Below are 6,895 nucleotides of genomic sequence, written 5' to 3'. Positions count from 1 at the left end.
AAATACGCAAGATAAGCGTGAGTGCTATGGATGGCGTTCTCGTAGGGAGACGAGAGCGGATCCATAGTGGTGTATTGATATGGTGAATATGTGGACTCGTGTGCGCCACCTCAAAAGAGTTACTTGCAGTCGTAGTTCAGGATAGCCACCGAGTCAAAGCTGGCTTGCTGCAGTTAAACCCCACCACCCCCTTGTTGATAATGATGCATATGTAGATAGATCTGATGTAAGTCTTGCTAGGTACATTTGTACTCATGTTTGCCTATTTTATGTTTTTGCAGAGAGACTTCAGTCTCACTAGTAGTTCCGCTTGGACTTCGACGTTTAGCTTGTTACCTCAGCTACGATCTTGTGCCCTCGGCAGGATCTGGTAGATAGTCAGGCTTCTTAGCCTTTTTTTCATTTATAGATGTCTGTACTCAGACATGATAGCTTCCGCTTGTGATTTGACTTGTATGCTCTGAGTGTTGGGTCATGAGACCCATGTTTGTAATATCTCGCTCCTCGGAGCCTAATAAATACTTGAGTCGTAGAGTCATGTTGTGATGCCATGTCGTATTTGCACATATCGAGCATATTGTGTGTATGTTATTGAAATGCTTGATATGTGCGGGATCTGACTATCTAGTTGTTTATCCTTAGTAGCCTCTCTTACCGGGAAATGTCTCCTAGTGTTTCCACTGAGCCATGGTAGCTTGCTACTGCTCCGGAACACTTAGGCTGGCCGACATGTGTCCTTCTTTGTTCCTGTGTCTGTCCCTTCGGGGAAATGTCACGCGATGAATACCGGAGTCCTGTTAGCCCGCTACAGCCCGGTTCACCGGAGTCCTGCTAGCCCAGTGCTACAGCCTGGATTCACTCGCTGATGACCGACACGTTCGATGTTGGGTCATGGATGCCTGTCCCTGTAAGTTTGTGCCACTTTGGGTTTACGACTAGCCATGTCAGCCCGGGCTCCTTATCATATGGATGCTAGCGACACTATCGTATACGTGTGCCAAAAGACGCAAACGGTCCCGGGCAAAGGTAAGGCGACACCCATGGGAATACCGTGTGTGAGGCCGCAAAGTGATATGAGGTGTTACATGCTAGATCGATGTGGCATTGAGTCGGGGTCCTCACACCTCTATTTTACACATGCATTCCCATCAATTTTCTAGTATGTTCTTTTCTAGAATCTTGTGAACCAAAGGAGGCATAAGGGAATGCATAAAGTAGTCCAAATGTCACTCATTGGCGATAATCTTCGTGATACATTCGGCATTCGCATTGCCCCAGCAATCATCTGAAAGCCTTTTATTACACGCTCATCAACCTCGAGCACCGTACAAGGGAAATAGCGTATGCACGGTCGCCGACGAGCTTCCCATCACCTAAGATCATCCAAGGCATGTGCATGCGTAGCCAGTGCAAGGATGGATTATATGGCGAAGTCGAGCCTCTGAGAGCTCGAGGAGGCGTCTGAAAGGTTTCCTGACATCCACCTCTTGAGCATCTCCAAGGCGGCCTTCGGTTGATCCATGGGTACCATGTGACCAGAATCGTGGACCTGATCATAGTGCCAAAAACATCTCTAGTTAGTTTCACGGTAAAATCCAAACTGATGTAGCGCGGCACAATACGCAATAGGCATTTGCCCTTATAACACTCTGCTCTACTGTATTGACAGATAATCTCTTGAGTAAAGGCCTGGTTATTGTTTGTTCCAGAACTGACTGTTGGTAAGGGGGTCAGCTTTGCATTTGCGTACCTTCAAAAAACTCAAAGGGCCGTGGCTTTTTAGAATGCTGGCTTATTTTCCATAAACCGTGAAGGGTTTCTCCACCGAGGACACGAAGGCTTTCTTTCCAGACCATTCCATAGAGTCTACCCATCTTGAGTTTCCTACCCAAGTCACCAGTAGATTATATATGTATGTCATCAGGAAAACAAAGCCAGAATCAAGAAAACCAATAGCGGAGCATATTTATTTTGAACCGTATATTGTCCTACTTATTTCATGCACTTGTTATACAGTTTGCCGTTATGTACAACACCGCATGAAAAGCATTAAAGGTAGATTTTATCCTTTTCTGTGATTTGACAAGTATAGATGACCTCTACTAGGTCAATTATGCCTTGTGTTATTCAAATGTGTGACAACATATATTTCTAAACTGTGCTTCCAATACGATTTCCATACTACAGAACCGATCAAGATTCAAGCTATATGAATGCATATTAAAGCCCATTAAATTCTTAATGGATCTCTTGCACGAATCACAATTGTAAGGAAGCATAGCACAAGTATCACATGACAAAAGTGTGGCAATGTGATTCTAAGAGTGAAGAATCTCAGATGATATGTGGTATGGACAAAACAGAAGCAAATTATAGCATACAATTTTCAAGAGTTTTCTGTTGCAAGTTGTAAGACACTCACCTAGCCAGTTGCATATGAGATCATACTCTCCAGCATAAATCAGCACTTTGATGTCGTTCTCAAGGAGTTCAGGGATCCCAACTTCAAGGTTCCTCATCCAATCTAAGAGCATAGCCTGATAGACGGTCGGGCTGCAGGAAACAAACTCTATGTCTCCAACTCCTAGGCTCTGTCTGACAGATTTCAGATTGAGAAACTTCTCCAAGTTAGAAAAATCATAGCATAGGCTCCCCATGCATGGCTTCCTGACGTCATAATACTGCAAAGATGAGGTGATCAATCAGAAAACTTCAAAAAATGAGGAAAAACCAAATAAACTTTTGTATTCCACCCTACATTTTTGTTCCCGATTATCAACCTGATGGAACTAAATATTGTATTGCAAACAAAATAGGCAGCAAAGCAAGATACAGTGCCAGAGGTACCTGAAACAAAAGACAAAATCAAGTGAGGTATATCAGAGTTGGGCTTATGCCTTTTCTTACTTCCATGAACAAATTGGCACAACAAAGCAATGATGTTAATGAAGACAGTCTCCAAGAGACCAATTGACGAATGGTACAGATTTATTACACACAAGCAAACGATGAGTCCAGGAATAATTACCACATAGCTTGACAGCAAATTCACAAGCAGGAACTATTTTATTAATCTTGGTAAATTCTGACTGTGTGATTAAACCCATATCCAATTCATAATCGGTGTATGCCTTGTACTGTATCGCTGGATCTGTAAGTTCGTTACCAATTGCAAAACCCTGAAAAATTAACAGCAAGGGCTAGCTCGCTGCTGCAGCCGGGCCCTCCCGTCAGCCAGATCACCACGGGGTCCTCCTTCTTGTGCTGCCTGGATTCGAAGAAGAAGTAGAAGAGCCTACACGGTGCGCAAAAGTGGCAGATGTCAAGACACGGGAACTGGATCCTCACGTGAGACGCGGCATGAGACGGGAGGAGTGAGCTCCGCTCACCTGGCGTCGTGAGTGGTGGGGAGGCGGTAGTACCCGGCGTGGTGCCCGAGGTTGCTCACCGATGTGCCGCCGCCGTCGTCGTCTCCGGCCACCAGAGACGCGAGTCGGATCGGCCTCTCGATGAGGGTTCCGGCCGGGAGAGCATCGCTGTCGCCGACGCCGACGCCGCCGGGGCGGCGGAGGAAGGTGTCGCGGGGGTGGAGGTTGAGGGCGCGGATGAGGTCGGTGCCGGCGGAGCGGGGGGTCTTCGGGGCGAGGGAGCGTGCCGAGGAGGGGAGGCGGAGCAAGGATTCGTGCTCTGGCGCGGCGGCGGCGGCGGCGGCGAGGAGCAGAAGCAAGAGGGTGCGAGACTGACCTGTGGGTCCCATGGCTACCGGTGGTGGTGCGGTGCGGTGACCTGAACTGACGGAAATGTGGGAGTGATACTGCTACTAGATCCTTTTGGCCTGTTTCTGTGATGATGATGATGGGCCTACCGGTCAGAGAGAGTCGAAGGCATCTTTCGACCTCGCGCGAGCAGGAGGGTGTGCGTCGTCGACGTGCCTGAGTTTTCGATGAGTCTAGTAATGGCGCACTGCGTGTGAGTGCGCCATTAGTACTTTTGCAAAAAAAGGAATAAAAAATAAATAAAAAATAACATTAGTGGCGCACTTTCTGGCTGGTGCGCCATTACTAGTTACAACTAGTAATGGCGCACTTACTATGGATGCGCCATTAGTATGTTTGGACAGGCGCACTAGTTCAAAAAAAATTGATACTAATGGCGCACCGTGGACATGGTGCGCCATTAGTAGTTTCAACTCTAATGGTGCATCAGAAGGTGGTGCGCCATTAGTATATACTAATGGCGCACCACTTGTCTGGTGCGCCATTAGTGTCAATCCCATCTATAGCCCTTTTTCTAGTAGTGGATGTCGCCTCAACACAGGCTCAACTAGCCGGGGGTCGTACAGTGCTTAGCCCGGGAACCCTGGGGTAGGGGTTAAGGAAGGGTCTGGAAGGTGTGCCTAAGAAAAAGGAGAGGAAGAGATCAGGGAAGATAATTGCCTCCAAACAAGCCAGAGCAAATAGCAGCCAGACGATGCATTCTGAAGAGCGTGTACCCGTGAAAGGTGCGGCCATGTTCCATCTCACGGGTGAGCCGATGCTATCACCAAAACCGCTGGAGGCACTATCAGGGGATCTCAGGAGACTGCACGACCATGTGCTGTCGACTGAGAAAAGCCCACTAGCCTCAAAGGATCCATGATATTTGCATACGCGGCTCGTGTGCCTGAGGGGAAGTGCTACGTCGAGACACGGCCCACAGAGGTGTTCTTCCTGCGGTTTGACCATATCTTTGAGATGTTACTGACAAGGCGGCTCGATTTTACAATCGTCCGCCTTTTTGTGCTACATATGAGCTCCGTCATGAAGAGTGAAGAAGTCTCGCAAATCTGTGTGGCGGATCCGTACTACATGCATGAGTCTTTCTTGAGTCTCGGCGGATTTTGAGCGTGAAACTTCTAGGGAGTACCTCCAAAACTTCATGGTACAGAATATGGACCGGGAAATTGTCCTCGTGCCTTATCATCCAAAGTAAGTCAGTTCCGGACTACCCTTTCATACATTTCAATCATTCCTTCTCTCTCATATGGGGAATAATTAGATATGGCTTCTTTCGCATCCAAAGGGACATTGTGACGATCATCATGAAAGAAGTCGTCGATGAGAAGGGGATGTTCCACCACGGCCCTATATCGCGAGCTGACTTTCGAACTCGCATAGGCATGCAACGTCTAGACCTCACGCCGTTCAAGAAGCTAGGGTCCATCCTCGATGATATGGAAGGATGGAACTTCTAGTGATTTATGATGCCGATGATGATGATATGTGTCGGTTGAACTTGTATAATTTTTGTAGCGATGAAACTTTGTGATGTCCACGGTCCCTGCCGAACTTGCATAATGCTACTTTGTTAGTTTGCGTACGATGACCTGCGTACCTCCAGTTAATTAGTTTGCATATTGTATGTTGCATCTAGTGGCTAACCATTTCTTTTTCGTGTTGCTCTAGTATATTTTATTGCATATGATTGTACATCCTCTTCATGAACATGCATCTCTAACAGGTACCTAGTTTCTTGATGGCGAGATGGAAGTGCTATGTCATGTAAAAAGGGAAGGTTCCAGGGGTGTACAATGAGTGGCTTGAGTGTCAGGCACAAGTGAATGGGTTCTCGAGCGCCAGCCACAAAGGCTTCAAAAGCAGACAAGAAGGAGAAGCTGGTTACTTGAGGTTCATGCTAGCGCGAGAGAGGACTCGTAACCGCCGCCTCATGTACTGCATAGTTCCGCTCTCACTCATAGTGATAGCTCTTCTCGCGTATACCTTTGTTTAGATAGATGACATTGTAGTTGCAAGTATTCGAGACTTGCATGTATCACTATTTTCGAGATGATGACAAGATACCACTTTGTGTTGGATGATGATTATGATGAGACTATTTCTATGTATATGCTACGATTACATTTGTGGTCTCGCACGCATTTGTATGTGTATCATGATGACATTTGTATGTGTATCATGATGAAATTTGTATGTGCTAAAGATTCTTCTATAAAGCATGTTCGAATACAAAACAAATATGCAAAAAAAAATTAGCAGTAGCGAGTGGAGAAAAGTTAGCAGCAGCGCAGTTGTATCAGTAGCGTGCACCAGGGAAGCGCGCTATAGCTATTAGCAGTAGCGGGCTCCACCGAAGAATGCTACTGCTACACTTGTATATCAGTAGCGCGGGCCGACACGTGCTGCTGCTATGGGTTAGCTGTAGCGCCTTATTAGTAGCGCCGCCTCCCGCGCTACTGATATACCTAAAACCCGCGCTGCTTCCAGGCTTTTCCCTAGTACTCCCAGGACCCCATCCATCCCCCGTTACACAGGGTTCAATGTACATAAAGGAGGGACGTTACTGATAACGCCAGCCATAAGTGTCATTAATGTCCATGAAGACTACGGAGTGAATGCTTGATTGTTGCAGTCCTGTGTGACTCCTGGTCTTCATAGGTCGAGTGGTTTCTTGTATGGTCGAGTGGTCTTAGGAAAGGTGGGATACCCGAGTGATCTGATTGGTTGAGTGGATTGCACTCGACGTCTTCGTTGGGTACTCCATGTTGTCTCTTGAGCTTCTTTGCGTCTAGGGTAGTGACTTTGGGTAGGGTCTGTTGGCAAGGCCTTTGACCCTACCCTAGGTCTATATCCTCATCACTAGCCCCCGAATGGATTGAGGTCCGAGTGGAAAGAAGGTTGATGTGGATCTTGCCTCGACCTTCGTGCTTCACAAATACTTGCGCTGAACGGGAGGCTCATGTTGGAACTTTGGCTTCCTTCCAGTCGCCTTGATCGATTTGGAAATTGTAGAGTGAATTTGTAGCATCGTCTATCGATTGTTGCTTTCTGGTGCGAGATCTTCGGCGCGAATGGTTACGGTGTATCCCGGATTTGGCAGGATTTGAAATTTAGGGGAA

At 47.0% G+C, this 6,895-nt stretch overlaps 1 pseudogene; it reads right to left on the bottom strand.

Annotated features, from left to right (window-relative positions):
* Positions 1 to 1,213: 1,213 nt before the first annotated feature.
* Positions 1,214 to 3,812, bottom strand: LOC123138925 (serine carboxypeptidase-like; annotated as a pseudogene).
* Positions 3,813 to 6,895: the final 3,083 nt, after the last annotated feature.

Source organism: Triticum aestivum, chromosome 6B (assembly GCF_018294505.1).
Source record: "Triticum aestivum cultivar Chinese Spring chromosome 6B, IWGSC CS RefSeq v2.1, whole genome shotgun sequence".
Taxonomy (NCBI): domain Eukaryota; kingdom Viridiplantae; phylum Streptophyta; class Magnoliopsida; order Poales; family Poaceae; genus Triticum; species Triticum aestivum.
The sequence above is the reverse complement of the archived record's forward strand: the minus strand, read 5'-3'. Positions and strand labels throughout refer to the sequence as shown.